Source organism: Lygodium microphyllum, chromosome 18 (genome assembly GCF_053477565.2).
Source record: "Lygodium microphyllum isolate KBCC chromosome 18, Lygodium_microphyllum_v1.1.10, whole genome shotgun sequence".
Classification (NCBI taxonomy): Eukaryota; Viridiplantae; Streptophyta; class Polypodiopsida; order Schizaeales; family Lygodiaceae; genus Lygodium; species Lygodium microphyllum.
Genome location: NC_141152.1, coordinates 121,206,573 through 121,234,410, shown reverse-complemented (window position 1 = coordinate 121,234,410; position 27,838 = coordinate 121,206,573). Strand labels below are relative to the sequence as shown.

The window sequence follows — 27,838 nt, the reverse complement described above, 5'->3', positions numbered from 1 at the left end:
TTTTTCTGATCGACAACTCCTGAAGTTAAGAATCCTTATTAATTTAATGGACTGCTAGTCTCCTAACCTTCTTCTACAATGCGCAATATGGCAAACACTCTTGAGATCTGAGCTTATGGTGAATATTCAAACAATGGCAGACCCCAAGCTCTGGTATATTCTTTTGACTTTGATGGGACTAACTTCTAAGCATGTCCATGGGAACCATTAAGATCAAGTCCGTAAGAAGAGATGAGCATACTTGTGACCTCCCTTCGCTTGAGCTAATAAGGAATGGAGAATTAAGGGATTCCCACAGATTAATCTTAGACTGGAGAGGAAAGCTGATCATTAAACAAGCCAATCATTTCTTCAAATTAGTTCTCTGTACCAATAGGTTTCATGAAGATATCAGAAAGTTTATGTGTACAAGTTTCTGTGTACAAGAGAGATAAGGCAAGCAAGATTTCTCAAGAAGATATTCATGAGGATTACACCTTTGGAAAAGTAACAATACAAGCTTGTGTGGTATAAGACTAGAGGTCAACCAAGGCTGCAGAATAAGAAGATGGACTAAGACTACCATGAATCAGTCAAAGAAATCTCGCACCAGTTGGACGTGATTGCACAGGTCTAGTAATGGAAGTTGTTATTAGCTCAACAGAATCTCATCCGTGTGGTCAGTATCATTGCAGGTTTTCTTGGCAGCTCTAGGTAGCACTTGCACTCTAAATTTGAGTTTGGTGTTTGTTGCTTGTAAAAATTATCTCTGCAACAGTTTTCGATCAGAAGGTGTATGCATGGTGAAATAAAAAAATTGGAGTAAAGCACTCATGGTCATGTTGATAATTCTATGGCAGAATATCATGGTGTCTCAATGAGCACTTGAAGACTTTTTTTAAAGGGTCTATTTCCTGCATGTATTGGATCTTATGTAGTCATACAAACTAAAATCTGTGCAATTTTAGAATTGAATATTTTTGTGGAGTTCACAGGTGCTGATCACAGATGTCGGTAGTATGGCACTAAATGGTCAGTGATAGACATATGGATATTCAAGAGCATTGTATGCTCAAGCTTGACTTCTATGAGGCTGTTTTGACAAACTACACCTTTACAGTAAAAACTGGTTGCATTACAGGGTATTGAAGTACATTGCTTGTTGCTCGCATTTTGGAAAATTGACTAGTTTTGTAAAGGTGGAATGTTGTGAGCATTAAATGCTTAGTTTTCAACTGATTTACTACAGTTTTTGCAATGGGGCTGACTGTTAACAGTTTGTGGCAAGCATATGTGGCATTATTGCCTAAATAGCTAGACAAGCATTGGTGCTTTGCCACAAGTTTGGAAGTGTATGATATCGGTGTGAACTAAACTCTACTGGTTTTGCAAAGCTAAAGACCTTGAAATGGAAAACACAAGAGAGAAGGACACTATCACTCAAATAGTTGATGAGAAGCTAGACTACAACAATTTTCTTCTATGGTAATTTAGGATGTCTAATTTCTTAATTGGAAGAGGCTATTGGGACCTAGTCATAGGTCTTGAAGATGAGCCCAAGCTAATGAAGGATAGACCTCCAACACAGGATCAGTTAAAGGCACACAGGACTTGGTTGGAAAAGGCCACCAAGGTCTTGCGTTGGTTGTCATTATGTGTGTCAGACACAAAAGCTATGCAAATTGCAAATTGTACTTCCCCAAAAGTTTCTTAGGAATTATTGATGAAGAATTATGGGCATGTCACTCATGTGAGAAAGACACAACTAAAGAAAAAATTCAGACACATATTCAGGAATGGAAGGTCTATTGAAGACTATGTCATTGAGATCACATCCATTGCAGAACAACTAGGCTCAATTGGAGCTAAAGTTGAGGATGATGATTTGGTGGCTACTACCCTCCATGGACTTGGACAGGAGTATAAGCAGTTTGACACTTCCATATCAATACGTTAAGAGAGGCGTGACTTTGATGAACTGGTGGCACTTCTATTGCATGAAGAAGTGAAACTTGGACTCAATACAAGTTCTAGTGGGTCTAAAAATAGCAGGGACAGCGTCTTCTACTCCAATCAAAGGGATAGAGGTGGAAGAGGAAGATCAAATTTTAGAGGAATAGGTGCTGGAAATGCATATGCAGCCCGTGGGGACAGCAAGCTACTGGAATCACCTTGCTGAATGATGATGATGTTTGTCAGGACACTTATGTACATGCCGGTACAAATGAAAGTGCAAAAATTCCTGGGCCTTCTAAAGATGCTACTTCATTAGTTAGTCCTTGGACATGTCCATTGAGGACTTCAACATCTTTATCCACTGACATAGGTATGTCAATGAGGGGGAGAAATGTGGATGAAGGCAAAGGAAAACTTGATGAAGTTACAACGCCACTCACTTGTGGTTATGATTCACGTGGCACACTGACAGCTTGGATAGTGAGTTTGATATTCCATCAGTTGTGACTCTTGGTGTGAGACATAGATATGTACCACCTCATGAGAGAGGAGAGTCTCATACTGCACCTCAGTTGAGGAGATCTGAAAGAGTCAAGAAGCCTGTGGATAGGATTACACACAATGGTTATATAGTGAGGCACTATGCATATATGGAAAAAGTCCTTAGCTTCAAGGAGCCCACAAAGTTTTTCCAAGCTATTTTGGATGATCATTGGTGTAAGGCAAAGGATGAGGAATATTCAGCATTGGCTGAAAATGACACTTGGGATTTGGTTGATTTGCCTGAAGGCAAAATGTCTATTGGTTGCAAATGGGTATACAAAGTGAAGTGCAAATCATATGGCACATTGGAAAGATACAAGGCAAGACTTGTGGCAAAAGGGTATGCACACCAATATGGTCTTGATTATGAGGAGACATTCATCCTTGTTGCTAAAATGGCAACTGTGAGAATAGTGATTGCTTTGGCAGCATCTAGAGGATGGAGTATGTATCAGATGGATGTGAAGAATGATTTTCTCAATGGTGATTTGGTTGAGGAAGTATACATGGATCTGCCCGAGGGCTATGTACATCTAGATTTTGCTAAATGTGTGTAGATTGAAGAAATTATTATATGGACTAAAGCAAGCACCTAGAGCTCGGAATGCTAAGATAAGTGTATGCTTACAAAAACTTGGTTTCACTATGGGCAAAGTTGATCATAGCCTATTTACAAAGAAGATAAGGGCTGGTTATGTGATATTAGTCATCTATGTGGATGATTTGATAATTATAGGTGATGATGTCACAGGAATTGGTGGAGAGATCAAGGAAATGTTACATGCTGAATTTCAAGTCAAAGATTTGGGTGAACTGAAATATTTCCTTGGGATTGAGGTTCTCTCTACACCTCATGGTACTTGGTTGTTGCAGAAGCAGTATGCACAGGACATGTTAACCAAGTATGGTATGTTGGATTGCAAGTCTTTGAGCACTCCATTGGAAAAATATTTTAAGCTACTTTCAGATGTTGGACATGAGATTGAAAATGTCACTATGTATAGACAAATTGTGGGTATCTTGATTTACCTTACCATTACTAGATCGGATCTTAGCTAGTTAGTTGGACTGATTAGCTAATTCATGCAGAAGTCTATGAAGCCGCACTTGGATGCAGAGGAGGATCTTGAGATATGTGAAGGCTACATCAGATTATGGTCTATTCTATGAGAATGGTAAGTCCTTGGAACTTATAGGATATACAGATGCTTACTGGGCAGGAAGTGCCTATGATAGCAGATCTACTAGTGGGTATGCATTTCCCCTTGGTATTATTATGGTCAACTGGAGCAGTAAGAAGAAACCTACAGTTGCACTCTCTAGTACTGAGGCAGAGTATAGAGGTGTTGCACTAGCTGCATGTGAGGCAGCATGACTCATGAAGCTTCTTGATGATTTGGGCATGCAGGAAGTGAGGCCTGTCACACTCTATTGTGACAACATGAGTAGTGTGCTCCTAGCCAGTAATCATGTCTATCATGCTAGGACTAAGCACATTGAAGTACACTATCACTTTATTAAAGAAAAAGTGATTGTAGGTGACATTGATTTAGTCCATGTGAGGACAGAAGACCAAGTTGCAGATATCTTTATCAAGTCATTGGGTAAAGATAAGTTTGTGCATTTCAGAGAGCTACTTGGAGTGAAGTACCCCACTTGAGCTTTTCAAGCTCATAGTCCTACCTTAGTTGAATAAGGTTAAGTCATACTGACTTAACCATGGTTAGTACTAGGTTACTTGCTTTTTGTATGTGTGTGGTACACAGTTGACTTTGTGTTGAAGAAATGGAATGATAGGGAGCATGTCTGCTACCCTTCCTACATGTGTCTTTGTCCATCTCTCCCTCTTAATTCTAATAATCAATGCAAGTGTCCATCCGAGGAATGGATGAGTCAACTATTGGGTGAGTCTTGGTAAGTCAAAAGAACACATTTTGATGAGATGATTGAGTGCAAGGTCAACCAATCTGGTCTTACATTCAGGTAAATCTTATTTACTACTTTGAATGCCTTGATTTAATTGACATAGGTCTTGCTTAGATGAATCGTTGTATTAGTTGCTTTTACTTATCATTTTTTTTTAAAAAATTACAGGTATTTCATCGCTAGAAAAACTCTGTGCATTTACTTTCAATATAGAAGATAGTGACTTTTGCAAGGGGAGTGGATCAGCTTGGATCAAGATACCTAAGATGAGACACATACAGTTCTCATAGATGTGGTTATCTTGTGGAATGGTTATAATCCTTTTGTGGTCAGCAGCGCAGAGAGCCATTGGCCCATTTGTTTTCTAAGACAAGAAATCCAATTAATGTCCAATGAGCCCCTCTGCAACTTCTATTTCAAGTTAGATAATAGAAAAGTTAGGACTTGTAGTGAGCACTCCATGACATGTAAACAATGTGCTTCTCCGCATATCCTTGAGATAGTGGAATCCTTGTAAATTGTATTTATAAAGAACAAATATAAACTTTTTTTAAACTTCTAAGTACTTTCAATTTATATAATCTTAGTTCACTGTGATCCAAGTGTGGGATAATACATATTGTAATTCGTTAATCGTGCTGGTTAAAATCATGATTAAATTGCAAGCTGGAGTTCTATAATCTATGCAATATTGTCTTTGCATAATGATATATTGTAGCTCATCTCTTCTACTCGTCTTAAATTAAAATATTAAATTGGATCCAAGGGATTCTAAAGGTATTTTAGATTTCCTTTCTTAAAAAAGTTCTATTTTTTCTCTAGTTGGACTTGAATATACTCAGTGATCCAAGTATGTTCGAGGATATAATAATGTAGAACAAAGCATTTGTCTATATGAGTAATTTTAACAGTGACTTTAAAAATTTGAAATAAAAAAACTAAGGTAAGAGTTTTAATTTGAAACTTTAGGGTTAAAAAAGAACATTTATTTAAAACCCTAGATACATAAAAGCTATAACTCCAAACTAATTTTCACTTTCATTCTCTACTTCCCTACACTTGTGCTCTCCTTCATTCTCTCTTTGTGTACCATGGCTACCACTCCCACCTTTGCTGCATGGATTAGCTCCACACACTGCGCACACATAGGAGATCAACTATACCCTAGGTTTTGTATGACCTTGAGTTTAGAGAGCTCACTTTCTGCCATAGACCCTAGCTTTAGTATAGTGGCACTGTTTTGTGATGCGGCAAACCCTCTCACCTGCTCTATTCCTCCAGACTTTGCTCTCAGACGGATCCCCATAGATTTCTTATATAGTTTAGGTGTTGGATTGAGCTATGCAAAGGTGATTAATCAAGCCCTCGTGCATGTGGGGCAGCATATCCATGCATGAGCAGTGCCCGGCTCATCCCAGGACCATGCCACGATGGATCTCATTGAGTGCAATGCAACATTTTCTATATATGTTTTGTGCATCAAGGTGCAAGAGGACAGTGACGAAGAGATCGACGCACCCTCTCAGCCACAACAAGAGTATTTCAAGAGGGAGTCCAAAGAGATCGCACTTGATCCGAGCGTAGAGGCAACACAAAGCTTAGCCATTGTGTACCTACCTCATTGCCCTGATGAGTTGCCGACAAGCAATGAGCCACCCCTCGCTTCTCTCCATGCTATCATCATCGAGGGGGTGGAATATCTACTCACGTAGGATTGTACTAGAAATTTTGGAGCTAAGAGAGGAAGAACTATATTGCATCATGGTGTGTGATGCACATGATGATTTTATAGATTTTGATATACAAGTTTCCCTAGCACATGTTGATGAGGCGGCTTGATATGATGGCATGAGTGTTGATGACATCTCTGCCATTGTGAGCATCTAAGAGCAGATTGAGGATGCGATGCCATAGTATGATATCTCAGATGAGGAGTTCGAGCGGTTGCAAGAAAGGATTTTTGGACCTCGACGCAACTACATAGTACTTTCCAAGAGAGAGATGAGGGTGGCCCAGTTGTAGGAGCAAACCTTGATGCTCCATTACAGCAGAGATAGATTATGCAGAGAAGGTAATGTTAATGGATTAATGTTATCAGATTTGCGTGAAATTTTACCAATAGGGCATCTAGGACATTGAGAGCATGGAGATAAGATTTTGTTGGGATCAGGCCCCTAGAGCAAACCTGGCCAGAGGTTTCGCGTCTGGGGGCCTAGACGCAAGCCTCCGACCAGGGCTGCTCTGGGAACCCCAAACGCAAGCCTCCAGCAAGGGTTGCTGTAGGAGCCTGATCCAAGAAAATTTTTATCTCCATGCTCCCGATGTACCAGAGGCCCTACTTGTAAATTTTCACATGAATCCGATATATATATCTTTAGCACACTCCATGCATAGTGAGTGTGATATAGTGAGTCTGACATTGAACTCGTGTGATGCATGACATTGTCTATATATATGAATTTTCATCTAGACAAGGTAGCCAATCTAGTAGCCAATGAAGGATGCAAGACTCGGCATTGAAGGAGTATATCAACCAGCTTGTGAGCAACATTATTGTATATCATAAGACATACTCTCTGACTTTTGCTGAGAACTTCCTCAAGTTGGAGGCACTAATGAAGGCTGGGCCCTTCAAGGCCATCCCAACAAACTCTAGCTTGGAGAAAGTAGTGTTGCTTCAACATTCAAAGCTCCTCTACTTCTTCTCTAGTACTAGGTCTAGGCCACTATTTTCCATGGTGGCCCATGGTATCATTGCTGGTGTTCAAGACCCCAATGTCATTAGGCAAGAACTACTAGGGCAAAATGTGTTGCTGCCTATGATCAAGAATAGCTCTAACCATGGGGAGTGTAGCTCGAAGAAGCCTAGGAGAGAGTAGATGTACTTATTGCCAAATGATATCTCATCACCAATGTATTGCACTTTGTAATCTTCTCTTGAAGTAATGAAAACCATTATTTATTGGATTTGCATGCCATGTAGTTTGTCATATGCATCGTTTATTATTGTTTTTTTCTTGAATGTTACGTTTATTTATCTGATTTATATGCAACACGATTCGTACCCTAAATTCAATACGTAGTGCTTTATCAAGTTTTTGTGTAACATGTATTTGTTTGAACGCATGTAATGATAACTCAAAGACATAAATAAAACAAATAACAAGTAAATAAACAAAAATAAGACATGTAAAAAAAAATATATTCATATGCATAACATTTTACATGGCATCCATTACAACCAAGGTTTTACAAAATCTCTTTGGAAGCTACATTCCATATATGTTTTAGTAGTATACCCCTATCATTGTGGATCTCCATGAGGACTATCCTTACATCGTCAAAAGAATCTCACTATTTGCAAATCCCTATCAGTGATTGTGACTTCCTTGCATGCACTACTGCATAGACCAAGTCTCCAAACAAGTCGATGAGGTAAGCTTCGATAGCTTCCTGTAGTGCAAGGAGGGCTTGGGCAGTCCATCGATCAGGTTGTTGCAAGCGTGATCCATCTGGGAAGTGCCTCATGTTGTTCTTAATCAGTATGCCATTCATAATCTCCCACACTAGCTTCTTGAATGGAGCCTTTGGTATCAGGAGGTGTGTGGTTGTCTGGTAATGGCGAATCTCATAAAAAGCCAATGTACCTGGTCTCCATCGACGCTTGCGATGTTGGTGTGGTGGTGGTGGTGGAGCTGGGGGAGGTTGCCCCTATGCATGGGATTTCTAGGGGGTGTCTCCGGGCCGCTAGCTTGGTGCGTGCCATGTCTTCTAGGAGAGAAAACTCAAAACTCAAAAGCAAAATGTGTAAAATGAGGTAACTTTAAACTTATAGCAAAACTTTTCAAAAACCCTTAAACTTGAATTAATGTAAGCTTTGGAAAAATATGACCAGTGAATCGATTGACGTGAAATTTTACATGTGGACTCCTCTATGACACATCAACTACCCAAAAAATTTGGCCTCATTAGAAGTCTCTAGGACACCTGTCTGTAGGCTTGCATCTAGGGCCCTAAATCCCCAGATTTAGGGCCCCAGACGCGAGCCTTCGAACAAGTGTCCCAGAGGCTTCTGATGGGGCCAATTTTTTAATATCCATGAGCTTTTATGATGCTCGGCATGTGGGTGAAGTTTCACTAGATTTCGATTTATAAAATTGATAGTTCAGTCATTTTTTAAAAATGCATTAACTGGATTATACAGTTTGAAAGTTATTTTCAGTGCATATTCAACTTTTTCTAAGGGATACAAGTTGTATGATCCATCTTCCAAGAAGGTAATCATAAGTCGTGATGTTATTTTCAATAAGCATCTTATGGGTGGCACATCGTCTAAGGAGGATTTTGAGCAGATGTGGTCACTAGAGGACATCGATGATACAAATTCATTACTCACTTCTTTTCCTTTTCTATATGGTGATGAACCTCCTTCACGGGATAATATTGACTCTTCAAATTAGGATTCACAACCTGCACCTATTATTGTTGATGATGATCTTGGCGTTGATCTTTATGCTGATCTTTGAATTGATAATGAACATGGTACTTATTATGTTTATAATGCTCATATTCTTGAGAATGCTCCCAAAATTTGTGAAAACCCTATCTCTTATAGTGATGCCATTCCATGGAAGGTGAGTATGAGTCTCTTCTCTCTAAAGGTACATGCATTCTAACTGAGTTACCACCTGGACGTACTACTTTTTAATGCAAGTGGGTTTATAAGACTAAAACAAAAGCAGATAGAACATTTGACAAATTCAAAGCAAGGCTAGTTGCCAAAGGTTTCACACAAATTGTAGGAGTTAATTGTCAAGAAACTTTCTCACCTGTTATTTGTATTACCAGTATTCGGTCTTTGTTAGTTTTTGCTGTTGAGTTTGATTTGGAGGTTCACCAAATGGATGTGAGAACTGCTTTTCTTAATGGCGATTTAAAGGAAGAGATATACATGGATCAAGCAGAGGGATTTGTAGTCAAACATAAGGAAAATCTTGCTTGTAGACTTCATCAGGCACTCTATGGTCTCAAACAATCTTCACGATCCTGGTATCAAAAGATTGATCTCTTCCTTACAAAACAAGGTTTTATCTCTTGTTCTTTATATCCTAAATTATATGTCAAGCGTTGTAATGATAGTTTTGTTATTCTTGTTCTATATGTGGATGATAACGTACTTGTTTCTAACAATCTCAACTTCCTTCAACAAGTAAAGAAGGTTTTATCTTTTGTGTTTGACATGGTCGATCTTGGAGACATACACTCATGTCTTGGTATTCAAATTCAACGTTGTGGAGAAAAGGGTGTTTTATTATTGTGTCAAAGAAAGTTCATTGAAGATATTATTCAGAAGTTTGGTTTGGGTTCTGCACATCCTACTACTACTCCTTGTCTTGTGAGCTCTATCAAAAACTCTCACTTTCTAAAGAATGATGGACAGTTAGCATTGCATCAACCTTATGCTACTCTTGTTGGATGTCTTCAATTTGTTGGCTTAAATTCTCACCCTGACATTCTTTTTGCTACAAATTTTCTTAGACAACATCTTAGTTCTCCATGCCTTAAACATTTGACTATAGCTAAACGAGTTTTGAAGTATTTGAAAGGCACTAAATATTTTGGGTTGGTTTATCAGCTCTAACGAAACTATGATTCTCTACATTCACTTCAACTTTCGGGTTATATAGATGCAAATTGGGCAAGCTCTCACTTATCTATGTGTTCTACAAGTGTAAATTGTTTATTTATTAATGGTTGTCTTATTTCTTGGACTAGCAAGAAACAACATCGTGTTGCTATTTTCACTATTACCAGAGGTTGAATATGTAGCTGCATCTTTAGCGGCTCGAGAGTTAGTATGGCTTCGACAAGTTCCATTAGATATTGGCCATCCTCCTCTCTCCAACACACCACTTTGATGTGATAACCAAAGTGCTATTAGTCTTGCTAAAGACTATATTCAACATAACAAGTCTAAACATATTGCAGTGCATTATCATTATGTTTTATATGAAGTAAAGAAAGGCACGATCCTGATTGAACATTGTCCGATCATATGACTGCAGTTTTATTCACCAAAGGGCTCAATGAAGCATGCTTCACTCTACTGTGCTCAAAACTTGGAGTTATCTCAATTAATATACTATGACATTGTAGTGCCATTGTACATACTACTTGTAGGGACCATACACTTCACATATGCACACACATCTTAGACCTCTTGGTCATCTTTATATATACATTTTTAGTTTCACTTTACATGCACAGTTTCATTTTACATGCACACAATAATCCTTCCTGATCATGTTTGTATATCTGTATATAGGAGCTCGGATTTTTTCCTTGTGCTCCCTAAGGGTTTTTTTGCATCCGCAGCTAGAGACCTTTATTTGAGTGGGGTTGTTGGAGCTATATATATCTCACCCTATCTAGACTAGGTCTCCCCTATATATATCTAGATTGTGATCAATATGCTGTAGTCTTTGGGAGTGTATATAGTGTGTCTCTTCTCTCCCTCTCATGTGTCTACATATGTTCTCTCTCTATATCTCAACATTGTTTCCTATTATTTTTGCAACATAAGGATTGGTTGACTCTGAAAGTTTCTCATTATTTGCCTTTTGGGACTTAGGGATCCTTATAACATCATTCAATGGCCAAAAGGATGATTCAAACTATTTTATTCTAGTAATATTATTAGTTTATGTATTTTATTTAATTTTTTCCTTTGCAACATAAGTATTAGATCTAAGCTATTTTGTACTTTATCCACTGATGCATAAAAGACTCATTTAAAATTTACTTTTAATAATATTTATACTCAAACAAAAATCTATCACCTATCCTAGAATCCTTTCTATGCATCCAATATTATATAAATGTGTTTGTTGAGCTAATGATGTGGCCATATTTTATTGACTTGTTGCTCTTATTATAGGTTGAGTTTCCTTTTGTAATTTATACCAATTTTCTACATCCTTGTATACTGTAGATATTTGAATTAGAGGCACTTTTGAAGAAAAAATAGGATCGTGACCATATGGGACTCCAAATAGGTTTGCTTTGTATAACCTTATATTGAACATTTGTATTCATGGACAACATATGGAACAAGTTCATCCTAATTTTGTTAAAGGGGATCAATATACATCTATATAATCTACTTTACTGTTTTCTAAAATCATTTTGCAAGGCCATTTATTTGAGAGTAGTAAGATGATCCAGAATTTTATTTTATTTTCAAAAGATTAATTTCTAAAGATGCACACATAATTCTATTAATTTCTCTTGAAATTCCATCCTTGTTTTGAGAGGATCATTTCACACATGGATGCCATGTAATCACATCTTTGACAAAAAAAAGTTGATGTTGAGTTATTGCATCCATTGATAATCTAGATAGTCTAGTTAAATAATATGTTGAAATGAAGATATTATATTTTTAGTCAATGCTATGGGAATGGCTATTAATTCAACTAACTTTATGCTTAATCAATTTGAAAAGTTCTATTGGTTTCTAACTTGCATTTTTCAAGGTTGGAAAAGTAAGACAATTAGTAAGATACTCTAGAACATTAGAGCTAGGTACCTATGAGTATAATGTTACAAAATAATATTGCAAATGTTAGAATCCTTAGTATACCGTTAAAAGTTCTCCAATTACACATACACTAAATTTTCTAACATTAATTTAACATCAATAATCTTGGTGTTATGTAATGTTAATGATGTTTTTAAAATTCCATGTTCTTAAAATAACACTTAGCATTGAGAATTCTATCTTCCTTGAAAACCTCTTAGCATTGGTATTTTTTACATTTTGATAGCTTACTAATGCAACTAATTCAAGTGTGATTTCCCGCTCAAAAAAACTACCTTGGATTTGTGCTCACAATGGTAACCAATATATCATTTAGATATCGCTTGCTTTCATTGAATAGGTGTTCCCAAAACTCCTTGCATTTAAATATTCTCAAGACTTAAATATTTACCCTTTCACTTCACAAAGTTATATTCTAACATTATCTTGAAACACCACTCTTGTTAATATAACGATGCATATATTTCCTTAATATATGAATTTTAAAAGCCTTCCTAGTGAACTCATGTGCTATAATTAAATATTTGGAGGTGCGACAACCCCCCACCTCCCAAAGAAACACAGAAAGGAAATATTGTTGACTTTTCCTTAGAAAAAATAGAAAGTATATAAGTTAAATGGAGCCCAATTTTTTTACTCTTAGAGCCTAAAGAAGGCTTTATGAGTGAAGAAGTGTCATAAGTCTTACAAAAAGTGTAAAGGAGGACTGTCAGAAATAATGGTGCTAGAAGTGTATCTTTTTCACTTTTTTTAAGGAGACTTTTTAAAAGTAGACATGGTTGCATGCATGAGAGAGCTTGGACGGAAGCTTCCCATATGCTATGCCAATGCTCGCAAAATACATTTTTTCCATCCAATGGAAAAAAGGAGGAGTTTGAAATGTGATTGATTTTCTTTTTTGGTGGCCAGGGTGGGGAGGGGGGGGATCATGGCATGAGCCAATAGGAAAAATACATAAAATGAATGTTTTTTGTGAACATCAAGCCATGCTTGTTTCTACATAAGATGCATGTTGAACACTTCAAGAAAAATCTAGGTATAGTCAAAATTCAATTGACCATTTCTATTGAGAACTTGAAAAAAACAAAAAAAATAACGGTGCACATTGAACACTTCAAAAGCAATCAAGGATTGAATTGACCATTTTTGTTCATGGTGTAATTTTTTTTATTTTTCATTTACTACTCACATTAACTATCACCATCTATGACATTTAATTGATTACATATTCAATATGCCCAAAATGGTTTTGTCAAGAAACTAGTTTGTTTGAAATTTTTGTGGTATGCAAATTTGGGGCATCCTAAAAAATTAGAATGATAATTGAGATCTCTATGAAATCTAAAAAGTTACCTAAAAAATAAGAGAACGTACCAAAGGTACAATATTGTTTGAGAGTGTTACTAAGATATTATCACAAAATAAATAATCCTCTTGCCACAACCTATCCAATAGAAATACACATGCAATAGTTGTAGCAAAGATAGAATGTAATACAAAAATAATTTGAATTCTATTACCAATGACTACATATGATTATAAGTGTAAGAGAGGGGGATTTAATAATAGAGAAATTCTAGCTACACTGGCTAGCATATAAGGTCTTAATGACTTGATTTTTCACCATCATATAATAATACAAGTCTCCTTTCATCTTCACCTCTCTCTCCAAGCTTTCATGGCTTCTTCCTCTTTCTGTCTTTCTCTCTTCTTTTCTAATCTTTCTCTCTCCTTGTCACTCTCTTTCTCTCTCTTCGTGCAATCTTTCTCTCTCTTTTGCACTCTCTCCCTCCTCTTCTTCTCTCTCTCTCTCATGTCCTCTTCTTGATAAGTGGTATCAGAGCTCTAGTTCTGATCCATTTAGTTACCTTACATGCTCAGTTATCATCCTTTTCAATTAAAAATCTAAGAAGCTTTAGGTACATAGGGATAGGCACTAAAATGGAGAAGCAATGAAGGACCTAGAGGTCAAAGACCAAGAGGATAATAGTCAGGAGCATTAATGGAGTGAAATAGAGCAAGTGGAGGGGGGGAAGTGAGATCAGAAAATCCCTGAACCACGTGCATGGATTTCAATGGCTTGATCGGTGAAAGACTACAAAGGTAGTTGAAAAGAGGAGATCCCTAAACCTCCGTTGCACTGATTGTTAAGTCTTTGTCAGGAGAATCCATGACCCGCGGTTAAGAGCAAAATCGTTCATCAAGGTGGCAAGCCGAATTGATGTTACTCAGCTGATTCATTCTTGATTCGTGCGCGATCTTTGAATCCACGACTACTTGTCTTCCCCTTCACGGCAATTACACACGATGAATTGTGAAAGATGTCATGTAAATGCAGAATGGTAACCGCCAAGACAATGACATTGTTTCTCGCCAAATAATTGGCGAGGCTGCAACTCGCTTGTCGACGACGAATGCAGAAAACGGACACACTGCATAGCCATAGTTTGACAGCAGGAGAAGGGAACTTATTACAGCGGCGGAGTGAGATCTCTCAGAATGTTTGGAATGATAACTTGTCATTCACGGCCTTCTGGCCTATGATCCTCGCAACAACGAGCAGATGGCACATGAGGAGTCCCGTCTATATCAGCGTCTAAGACCTCCAAAAGAATGACTTGCCTAGCTTCTATTAAACTCTACAATGGAAGACAAGTTTGTTTTTCTATGCTGCATAATTCAACCTCCTGAAATGCTTGGCAAATGCTTTCAATCTCAGTCCTGTATTCAGTCTTCTCTCTTAGCATGACTAGCTCAGTGACAGCTAAACAAACTGCATTAGTTCTTTCAAGAACAGGCATAGCAAGAGATCCCCGCACATTGCAGCGTTCGGTATCATTGACATGCAATTCTCGTTGCACTTGTAAAGCTGTACGTTTTGGGGTTCCATTCTCGAGACTTTTTCAAGAAGACATGACCTAGAAGACATGGGAATGATCCAATCTATGTGTTGGTGTAGAAGGAAGGGTTATCCATGTGTTGTCAGAATAGCCTACCTGCCCACACTTTCAAGCCGCCAAACCTGCACTAGGACATCACTTCTCAACAACCGCAAGAAATGATTAAGAGAAAGCTTTATGCGTTCATTGAAAGTGTGTGCGGGTTTAGATGATGTAGGAGCATCCACAAGCTCTATCGTTGTTGTCTAGAAGTGAATTCCACCAAGATCTCTTGCACGTACCATATTGGAGCTAGTAAAATATGTGCTGGTACTCGTAAAGGGTTGCAATCCTTCCTGCTACATGCACAAAAGTAGCTACTGTGCATGATTGGGGGTTTGAATTTTGTGGGATTCTTCTTCTATAGCCTTCAAAGCATGCATGGAGCTACTGAAGCTCAACCCCTCCTCCCATTGAAGAATCAAGCTCGAAGACTCAATTCTTGGCTGAAGCTTTGTCACCATGAAGCTAATTGGAGCCTTGGAGAGCAACCTTGGGACATTGGCCACTGATTCTCAGCCCTTCTTTACTAATCAAAGAGGTAATTGACTCTTGAACTCTTTTTTATTTCCATCCTATTGCTGAGCTAAAAAGCCTATTATTGGGAGAGATTCAAGTAGTAAATCATGCATTTTATTGAAGGTTTCAATGCTTACATGCTGCCAAATTAATTTTAGTCCTCTCTTAGGCTTTCTTGCATTGAAAATGGTCCATTCTATGCTAAAAATTTTCACAACTATTTAGTGATTGCCTCATCCTAATCTCTTGACTTGTGATGATTGTTGGAGCATAAACTAATCTCTAAAATCCATTGTAAATGAGGTGAGATAGCAGTGAGTCACTGCTTGGTAAGCCCTACCCTTGACCCCAATTTTCCATTCCATGCATTTCATGAAAAGGTTCAATTCGTACTTCCGAATGCATCTCATGCTGGGTGTTTAATTAAGAAATGTCAACCCTGTATATTCTGGGTGAGGAAAAGCCTAATGCCAAGCAAGGTGGCAAGATAAAAGAGGGGTGACCTCCAACTTACCATCAAAGACCCTGAAAGGGTGCACAACCTAGCCCAAGGGGAACTTCGCCCACCTCTCAGTGATCTAGAGCCGGAACTTGTTTGCAGGTGCAAAGATATTTTGGGGATAGTGAGAATTGGCATGTCATGATGATGTCATTGATGTATATGGCATATTGATGTACCATTGATATACTTGCAATGATGTATGACTGAGAATCAATGCTAAAATGTAACTTTAGTCATACATGCAGTCATGTATGTAGTTATGACAGTGCATGCAACAAACAATGCATGTATGATGCTATATGTGAGTGATACGGTCATGGGAATGCTCATTTTCATGCTTAGCAATGATGTTATGGTGTAGAGCATGTGTGTGTATTCTTAAGCAATGTATGGTTCCATGGGAGAAGTGGTTGTAGACATACAATAGATGGGGAACCATATTTCAGCTTTCTTGAATTCCTACAGGGTGCTGTAGACATTTTTAGTCAGTTATAGAGGTAAAGAGTGAGTACCGGCACTGAAGAGGAGGCCCCAAAGAGTGTTGGCACACCTAAGTAACCCCTATCAGTTTGGAACTTTAGTTGGGCACTACCCATCCCTTACAGGCCAAAACAATCCCCTACTACTCTCAAATAGGATGTAGGACTGCATTAAACAGCTACAGATTTGATGTTACACAATTTTATGTACTAAATGTGTAGCAACGTACTTGTGCTTTGTTTGAAGAGGGGATCCTTAGCTTTGATTTGAACCAAAAAATTGGGTCAATCGGAGATCTCTAACTTAAGTTGCAAGCAAAACAGTGAGTGGGGTCTAATGGGACTACTCTTAGCCATGGTAGGGAACAAGGGAAAAACTAAGGCAAATGATGACCTCCAGCAACAAATAAGAGATGCATGCACCCTGAGGGATGAAAATAACCTTGAGGTGGAAGATGAAGATTACTCTCATGACATGGGGAGCCTCAGCGTGCTCACTAACACCCTCAGTTTGCATGAGACAAGGCATGCTGAGAGGCATAGAGAATTGTTGGAAGGCATTGGTTAAATGAAGATCACTATGGACACCCTTGTTACCCAGCTCACTAAGTGGATGGAATTCCAAATGAAAGGGAAGGAAGATGAGGATAGGTTGGCTATGCATGCTAAAAGAGTGATTGGCCCATCAATGAATGCATCAAATATGAACTCCTAAGTATTTTGGGGAGAGTGGGCATCCATAACAGCACTTTTAAACACAGAGCGCCTTCACGTAGGCAAGAGGAGTTTGGCAGAAATTACTCTAACAATGGATCATTTTTGGACAGCCACATGGATTAGCCTCGATTTGGATATATGGGACAGCCACCTAATCATGAAAGAGAGCTGAGAGACAAGATTGTTTTCTCAAAATTCAATGGTCAATTTTCATCTCTAGTTGAACTAGAAGAGTGGCTTTCCAAGCTTGAGGATTATTTTGACATCTTGCCCCGTAGTGATGACCAAAAGATCCATTTTGCAACCATCCATATGGAAGGATTTGCACATACATGGTGGAGGTACATTAAAAGAGAAAATCAGCAAGTAGACTCGTGGGAAGCATTTAAGGCACTCATGGTGCAAGTATTTGTCTTGCCGATGGAGAAAGAAAATTTTTCGTGCCAATGGTATGGCCTTGAAGAGCATGGTCTTGCTATTAGAGAATACACAAATTAGTTCCTCAACCTTACCATGTATATTGAGTCGATTCGTGATGATGCCAACTTACACAAGTATGTGTATGGACTGGATCCCAAACTCTCGACTGATGTTTCAGCTCAAAATCCATCGGATTTGTTAAAAGCTATTGAGTTGGCTAAGAGGTACTCTCGTAAGTATCGCTCGGATGCTTCATTTCAGCATGGATAGCAAAGAGGAGCATTTCAGCCAGTGTTTGGGTAGCAAAGAGGACCTATGCAGTCACATTTTGGGCAGCAAAGAGGTGTTGTAAGGTGGGGACAATTTGGGGCAATTTATGGTGGTGGTAACGTGCCATTCAGCACTTCTAAGATCCCCACACACCCCACTTTTAATGCCTGAAGACCACAAAGTAATTTTAGGATGAAAAACAACCCGAGAATGGATAATAGGCAAGGGAAAAACAAGAATAAAAATGCTTTAGCCTTTGGCAAAGTCCAAAGTCCATTCCCATGGATTTGTATAAAGAAAGAAAGGAAAAGGGGATTTGTTTTAAGTGTGGCAAGAAGTATACAGTTGATGATGCCTCAAAATGTGCTTTTAGAAATGTTAAGGCACGGGTTCACAGCATGTTGGTATTCGAGGACTCAGAGGAGGACCATGATGATGCACATGTTTTTATGATGACTGTTGAAACGGATGATATTGATAAAGAGTTTGGTCAAGAAGAGTTCTTTAACCCTACTTACTCTTTTCCTTTTGACCCCAGTGGTCATGTATCATGGGATATGGGTGGAAAGAATGAGTCGCATGCTGAAATACATGCTACCACTATTTATACCATATCTATGGATGCTTGGATAGGATCCAGAAGCCCTAATACATTGCGTATTAAGGGAAAAACTCAAGGGAAGGATGTATTTATACTTGTAGACAGTGGTAGCACTCATAGTTTCATTAATAGAGCAGTCATGGAAAGGCTAAAGTGTTTTCCCACTGATTTACAACAGCCATTGAAGGTGCAAGTTGCCAATGGGGATGAAGAAATTTGCACTCAAGCATACCTTGCTATTCATATTCCGCTTACTGAAAATTTTGGATAGCTCAAAATTTTGGACAGAAAATGGATTTAATTGCATTAGAAATAGGACCTATAGATGTTGTCTTGGGTTGTAATTAGCTGAAAACTTTGGGCACTATAACTATGGATTTGTCCTTGCTGTATATGGAGTTTATCAATGCGAGACATCTCGTTCACTTGCAAAGAATCCAAAATAACAGTGAATTTCAGCTCATTACGAGCGAACAACTCTAAAAAGAGGTCAAGAGACCATCCTAAATCTTTGTATTGCAGTTAAATAAAGAAAATTCAAATCAGTCCACTAAAACAGTAAAGAATTCAGCATTGAGAGCTCTTTTAGAAGAGTACAAAGACCTCTTCCAAGTACCTACAACACTACCCCCCTAATAGGGTGGTTGATCATCCCATAGATTTGGAGCCTCAGTCAAAGCCTGTGAATAAGCCACCTTACACATTGTCTAGGTGTGAAAGAGAAGAAGTTGCCAAACAAGTCAAAGAATTATTGAACGTGGGATTTATTGAGCCTAGCTCTTCACTTTATGCTTCCCCTATGTTATTGGTAAAAAAGAAGGATGGATCTTTCAGGATGTGCATAGACTATGGGGATCTTAATAAGATCATCGTGAAGAATAGGTACCCCGTTCCAAGCATAGATGACTTGCTAGCACACTATCACCAGATCCGCATGAGGGCAGGGGATGAGGTCAAAACAACATTTCAAACTCATCGAGGGCTTTATCATTTCCTGGTTATGCCTTTTGGGTTAACTAATGCACCGGCCACCTTTTAGAGCTTAATGAACAAAATACTTCATCCCTTTCATTTTAGATTTGTGTTGGTTTTCTTTGATGGCATCCTCATCTATAGTAGATCACTGAAGGATCACCTTTGGCATATGAGGCAGGTGTTTGATGTATTGAGGCAGCATAGACTCTTTGCCAAGGAGACAAAATGTTCTTTCATGTAGACAGAAGTGAAATACTTGGGGCACATTGTTAGTGAAGATGGAATTAGGGCTGATCCTAAGAAAGTGCAATGTATAAAAGACGAGCCCACAGGGGCACATTGTTAGTGAAGATGGAATTAGGGCTGATCCTAAGAAAGTGCAGTGTATAAAAGACTGGCCCACACCTGCAAATACCACTTCACTTAGAGGATTTCTTGGTCTCTCATCATTTTATCGTAGATTCATCAGGCATTATGACACTATTGTAACTCCCTTGATTGATAGGCTTAAGCAAGAGGCTTTCTTCTGGGATGCCATAGCTGATAAGAGCTTTAATCAGCTCAAGTAATTTCTTACCTTAGCTCCCATCTTGGTTTGCCCAGATTTTTTGAAAGAATTCACCATTCAATGTGATGCTAGTGGTAGAGGCATAAGGGCTGTATTGTTATAGGAGCATGGGATTATAGCATTTGAGAGCTACAAACTTGCTGAAAATGAGATGACTATGAATGTATATGACCAAGAGATGCTAGCCATCCTTCATGCCATTAAGAAATGGCACCACTACTTGTATGGCAACAGATTTAGGGTCAAGAGCGACCATAGGGTCCTCAAGTATTTCCTCTCTCGGTCTAATCTTACCCCAAACAATGAAGATGGGTAGCTACATTGTAGAACTATGACTTTGACATTACACATATGCAGGGAAAAGACAATGTAGTTGTTGATTCATTATCTAGAATGTTGGCATGTAAAGTTTTAGCCATCATGGAACTTCATAACGATTGGATAGAAGAGCTTCAGGAGGCTTATTTGTTAGATGCTAATTTCAGCCACATTTTCCAAAAATTACACCAATGACATGTGGAAGAAAACTCTCCATATCAGCTTAAGAACGGTCTCTTATGGTTCCCATACACTTCTTCATTCAAGTAAAAGATCATGCAAGAGATACATTCCTCACCTACAACTGGTCAATTGGGCATATTTAAAACCTATGACAAGATTGCTAAGAGCTTTCACTGGAAGGGTCTATGGAAGGATGTAAAAGATTTTGTCTTGAGTTGTGTGCCATGTCAGCAAAACAAGGACATCACCCTAAAACCAACTGGTTTACTTCAGCCATTGTCTATGCCCAAAGGAAAATGGACACACATTACTATGGACTTCATTATCGGCCTACCGGTGACTAAAAAAGGATGGAACATCTATGTAGTTGTGGACAAACTCACCAAGGCAACCCATTTCATTCCTTCAAAGACTCAATATAATGCTTCTCAAGTAGCCAGCCAAATCATGGAATATGTTTTAAGATTACATGGCTTACCACAGGTCATTCTACATGACCGGGATGCTAAGTTCATGAGTAACTTTTGGTAGGCAGTTTTTAGCTCTATGGGCACTCAATTAGCCCCTTCCACTACTTACCATCCATAGACCGATGGCCAAACATAGAGAGGGTTAACAAGTGGGGCTAGAAACTTACTTGACACATTTTTATCATGATGTACAACATGCTTGGGACTCATGGTTGCATTTGGCTGAGTTTTCCTATAATAACTCTACACACTCTAGCATTGGAGTTTCACCTTTTGAGGCATTGTATGGCTATAAGGTTCCCCTCCAATAGCTATCTTCAATGATAAGATAAGCCCACAAAGCAAGGAGGAGTTGGAGAGAATGCAGGCCTTACTTGAGTAGTGTAAAGTCAACTTGAAGAAAGCTTAGGATCAAATGAAGCTTTATGCTAATAACAAAAGAAGGGATGTTAAGTTCCAAGAAGGTAATTTGGTGCTTTTGAAGGTGCCCAAGTCCAAATAAGCCACCCTTAAGGATGGGTCCAACAACAAGTTAGCTCATAGGTTCTATGGGCCATACCAGATTGATAAAAGAGTGGGAGACTTGGCATAATAGTTGGCATTTCCCCCATCTACAAAGATTCATAATTTATTCCATGTGATTCAATTGAAACCCTTCATTGGATCATCAGTGGATTATGTTGAGGAGCTACCATTGATAAATGAAGAAGACATCATTCAATACATACCCGAGCAAGTCATAGGACAAAGGGAAAAGAAGCTACGCTCTCGCTCCATCATGGAATACTTGATTAAGTGGCAAGGTTTACCACTTGAGGAAGCTTCTTGGAGGCCGCCTTCAATTTTGGAAGATTTTCCATACCTACTAGAAGTAGATTTAGCTGAAATCTAGCTAATTATGGCCATGTTTTCTCTCAGATTAACTACAAATAACTCTCTGTTTCAAAGTGGATTTTATTCTGTACTATTGTGGACATCAATGAACATAATACATGGCCTGAAAGTACTCCTCAAGAGCTCCGTTTTGACATATGGCACACCCCGATGGAAGTCTCCTACAAAAAGTTCTGACAGATTTACTACAACATGGCCCTGTAGTAAACAACTTGCTGTCCACTATTTGCAACTCGCATTTACTCAAGATATTTGGATCAAATTTTCACTTTTATAATTCTCCAATAAGTCCCATGTATCGTACATACCCCAATGACCCATCATACACAATAATACCTCTTCATTCATACACAATAATACATCTTCACTCATTAGTATACCCCTGTAATAATGCAGTAGAGTAGTACTCTGATATGCTCCTACCCAGTTATCATAAGTGCCCAAAAATTTTTTTAGGGCAAAAACCTTCGGGTGGAGATGGAATGTAAGAGAGGGGGATTTAATAATGGGAAAATATTAGCTATACTGGTTGGTATATAAGGTGTTAAGGACTTGATTTTTCACCATCAGATAATAATACAAGTCTCCTTTCATCTTCACCTCTCTCTTTAAGCTTTCATGGCTTCTTCCTCTCTCTTTATGTCTTTCTCTCTCCTTTTCTAGTATTTCTCTCTCCTCATCACTCTCTTTCTCTCTCTTCTTGTAGTCTTTCTCTCTCTTTTGCACTCTCTCATGTCCTCTTCTTGACAACAAGGTTGTATTTTATATACAATAGGAAAAGAAATAATTTGTATAAAAAATTATACCATATTTACAATCTTTGCATTCTCGCTAAATCTAAACTCTCAAAACCATCAATGCTATCCTTTACCTCATTACTAAGCTCCATATCATCCAAATCTATGGTATTTGAATGGGATTCTACCCTTTTAACTTGTCTGAGAGAGTGGGCTATGTGGAAAGGTACATAGGCATGTGATATTGAGATCTATGTAGTTTGCTAAATGATCACCTTGCATAAAATTATAAAACACCACATTAGAGAATTTGCAAATCTCCCAAGTTTCACTTTCAAATACCGGGGTAAAAATTTGGCCACATTGCTAAATCTTAACCCATACTTCAAAGTGGAACTTGGAAAGAAAACTTATATACTAATTAGGGTAGACTGCACTTTCAAGTAAGAGAATAAGATTTGATCATGTGGCCAAATATTCAATATGTTGGGAATTCCTAAACTATATGAGAATTCCCAAATTCCCTGATATATTGTTATAAACTTGAGGCTAACTATAAAGTCATTAACACTAGACTAAGTTAGTTTATAAAAATTTGACTTACATCACTGGTTTGGGTCCTAAGCAGATGCTCTAGAAGGAGTTTAGCATTGTAGCAAACCCTCCATCTGTAGTTGTGGCCGTCACCTTACTCTAACACTATACAACTAACTATGTGTATATTCTCTTACACTTCATTGTCTTGGGTGATGATCTCAAATACTTTGATAAATTTTTCAATAGATATATTTTGATAAAGGAAAATAATGTTAGTACCTCTCTCTTTCTCCCCCTCTCCACTTATAGGCTTAAGGAACTTATTCTTCACATGATCATGGTACCCATATGTTAAATTAGCTCAGAAAGCATCTTTTTGTGGCAATATTGAGCAGTATTAGGCTGCAATGAGATGTATAAGGCAAGGAGGACAAAATAATTACAAAAAAATAGATTTGAGATATATTAGGAAAAAACAAACCAAATATTTCATTACCTTTCATGGTATGCTGCCACAAGGTATTGTATGATATCTAAATTGCAATCTATGTACCATGGGCATACGTAGTGGCACCAAACACTTCAACTCTGCAAGACATTAATGCATTACAACTTTCCCTTGAGCAAACAGAAGCCTGTACGATGCTGCAAACACCCAACAACACTGAAGGCCCTTCCATAGCCCCGTTGTTAAGGTCTAGTGCCAGTTCACTTCAGTACCTCTTAAAAGACATGCGCTCAGTTTTTGAAACTCCCTCACACTCTAGGCTTTCCTTTGCTATCTGAAGTAGTAGATGCATGGAGATTAATCAACTTGTCCTCTTCAAATGGTAGCTTAGGATGCCGCATATCATGATGTATTTGCATACTTTTCACGTCGGGAGTTGTTTCCCTACAGACAGGACAAGCTAGTTTTGCATACCCTCCTTTGTTTGCTCTAGTGCAATCTTCTAAGCCAGTCTTCTTAGCTGTGTTAGTCTCTCATTAACTGTAGCCACCTTGTCCACCAAATTGCCTCCTCAAATTTTGGCTTCAAACCTCCCCAGTTCAGCAGGTTGTTTAACACTCCTTGGATGAGGGACATCGAATATGTTTTGGGGAAGGCATGCACATAGACAATAGAATTCTGCAGAAGTTGATGTCAAGGAGAAAGAACTTTGTACTACCTTTGGCTTCTCACTGATCCGATCCGAATAATAGTAGGTAGACTAGACACATCAAAATCTTAGCATGACTATCAAGGAGGAAGAACTTCGTATTGGCTTTGGGCTTCTTGCTGATTCGATCCCCGCATAATAGCAGGTAGACTAGACACATCAAAATCTCAGCATGACCTAAGTCCTCACAGTTGATCAATCAACCTGACACCTTACTCTTGGATGCTAGTGGCTACAAAATTAGGACCAGCCATCACCAGCATGAGCAGTAGCAGGACATTTGGCTAGTCCACCGTATCTGCATTCATGGTTTGCTCTACTTTCATGACCTGAGTCCTGACAGTTGATCAATCAACTTAACACCTTACTTTTGGATGCAAGTGGCTGCAAAATTAGGAGCAACAATCGCCAGTAGCAGCAATAGTAGGACATCTGGCTAGTCCACCGTATTTGCATTCATGGTTTGCTCTACTTTCATGGTCACACACCTAGTGACAAACCCATTCCAGAGAATGCTTTCACAAAAATAGAAATGCTAAGGTTTAAACAGCAAAAACTTGGACAATTGCAATTGCCCAGACTGCTCTGATACCAATTGACAAACTTCAATTAGAGGAAGACCACGATGGAGCAAGTAGAGATCAGGAGCTACATGCTCTCCTCTCATTATTCTTCTCATACTATCTTCTCTACAATCTTCTCTTTCACAAGTCTCCAACACACACTTTTCAACCATGAATAAGGCTTAGGCTTTTGCCTTATTTCTCAACAGTTTGCACTTCCCTTCTCAATCGTCCTTGGGGCTAGCATTTTTGCTTCTGTATCCATCACTTTCCTTCCCACCAGAGGCAGCGTTGTGGCACTCTCTGCTAACATTTTTGCTTCTGTATCCATCACTTTCCTTCCCACCAGAGGCAGCGTTGTGGCACTCTCTGTTTTTAGCGGTGGGATCCTTGCATCCGTTTTTTTTCCTCCTTCTTCTATGGCTTCTCTTTTCCATTGAGTCTGCATCTAAGTTGCTAGGCCCTTGCAATGATATGCCAGCCTACTTTGTCTATGTGTGGGTCATGACATGCAACTAGATAGGCATGGCCTCCTCATTGAGTATCTCGACATCGAACAACCCCAATGGTGCTGATGGCTTGTTTGTCGAGTTAGAGGAGGGATTTCGTCTAGGGAAATCAACAAAGAGGTGTGCAATTCCACATTCATCACATCTCTGATCAGCCTTGTCTAGATTTTTTTACTCCCGTTCAGGGCAGTGTGAAGAGATATGTCATGGGTGACTGTAGGTCTCCAACATGTGATTGGCTCTTGGGTCTGCCCTCCTAAGCCTCTACCTCTCTCTCTACCTAATTCCATCAGTGGTATTGGTTAGTAGTCCATACGAACTACATTGCCCTCTTCGTCATACAAGATGTAAGGGTGTATGTAAGGCTCTTCGTCGTTCGGCTTCTCCACATACTGGATTGGAGCGTTATCAAGCATTTTTTTGAAAACTAAAAGCCCCTAGTCAAACTATAGTTAGGTTTGGTTTCTGTTAGCTTAGTTATTTGTGTGACTATTTGTTTTGTCATTTTGTAAATGGATTTCTTGTGTTTGTCTAGCTTAGGATTTGTTTTCATCTTTTTTTTTGAGTTTTTGAGTTGGAAAACTTGATAGCCTTGGTCGAGCTTTGTATTTTATTGGATAGGTTGAAGCTGGAATTTGCTAGTAGCTGTCGAATATCGTGGAACATGTTTGATTTTTTGTTGAGATTCTTGCACATCACACGGATTATAGGTTCACACCAGCCCTTCATGATGCACTTGTTGAGACACTGCATTCGGGGGTCGTCTCTTGATTTTCTCAAATACTTCCATGCCATGGGTTGGGTTTATACACATTTCACACCATTGTTGAGCACAAGCACAGCATGCTAGCTATATGCAGTGAATTCTAGTTGCACATGCACATGAGAGAGCACCTGCCATTGAGAACACACATTTCTTGCATGCATGATAATTGAGATGTTCATCACAAAGTTAGGAACCTCTAGATGAGTGTGTAAGGTGGTTGGGTGAGTTTCAGGGTCGTGAAGGACGCCGCCAATTCTGAGATGGGTTGTTCTTATGTGGTCAACATCTTAAGAACCATCATTTTCTTGAGTGATTGTGAGACTTTGGGTGGAGCGGAGTATGACATCTTTTCTTGCTGAGCATTGAGGGGCTGAGGTTGAGGATTTAAATAATCAAGGAACTTTGTTTGCATTATGCATGGCGCACAAGCACATGTAGATAGGCATGTGAAGCATCCCTTGAATGGTTGCATATTGGGGAATATGGGAATTTCCCATAAGTTTGGGACATGTGGTCAAATCTTTGGATTTGTCATAACTTGAACACTATAACTCCAACTCGAGTGCTCTATAGCTCAATAGATTCCATTTTTCAAGCTCTTTCCAATGATAGGTCACATCATATGGTTTTGAGAAACTTATGGGCATGTTATCCGAGTACCACCTTTTTAGTATTCAAAAAATGGGAATTGAGAGATTTCCAAACTCACTAATATGTGGAAGATTGGGCATGACGTACATTTTTTGAAGCATATTCTTTAGGGCACATTGCATGAACAAAACCAGTTACAAATAAAGGAAATATCAATCATTGAAGACTTGGGGGAGTTAGAAGACTACAAGGATATCATTGCTTGTGATGTCATCACTCTTGATGACATTGATGTAACATTTGAAAGAATTGGAGGCCTTGAAGAGGAAAAGCAATCACTACATGAGCCAGTGATTTTTCCTCTACAGAGACTAGATTTGTTTGCACATGGGAAGCTATTGGGTTTGCAAAAATGAGTTTTACTCTATGGACCTCCTGGAACAGCCAAAACACTATAATTGGCCAAGAAATTGGAGATGGTTGTCTTTACACTGGCATACAAACTTTGGCCCTCTATCATTTTCATAGAAGAAGTAGACAGTTTTCTAAGATAGTGAAGAGCTTCAGACCACGAAGCTTACACAAATATGAAGACAAGTTCATGGATTTATGGGATAGCTTTACCAACCACTAATAAAAAAACACATGTCATGGTTCTTGCAGCAACCAGTAGGCCATGGGATTTGGATTAAGCAATCTTGCGTTGACTACCTCGGGCATTTGAAGTAGGAATGTCGGATTTGAAGGAGTGGGCAAGCATATTGCAGGTTTTTCTGAAAGATGAAAATGTGAAGGATGATTTTGATTTTGAACGTGTGGCTAACTTGTGTGATGGCTACAGTGGTTCTGATTTGACATAGCTACTCAACTAGACAAACGACAATTAGAAATTCAACATCATAGAATTGACGATGAAGGATGACAACATATTGAAGTGATGACAAATTACACGGTGGTTAGCATTCGGAACGCAGGTGACTAATGAACAAAGGGAAGCCTTTGTTAATTCTAAACAAGATGACGATGTTAATTACGAGCTGAATGGCATGCTAAAATACAAAAATTCAATGTTATAATCTTAAAGCATAAATTCTAGATGGCAACCTGTGAGCAATGATG

The 27,838-nt window shown here is 38.7% G+C and overlaps 1 pseudogene; it reads left to right on the top strand.

Moving 5' to 3' along the window:
• The window catches only part of LOC148021317 (putative AAA domain-containing protein C24B10.10c), a 30,202-nt pseudogene extending 2,623 nt beyond the window's left edge, over positions 1-27,579 (top strand).
• Positions 27,580-27,838: the final 259 nt, after the last annotated feature.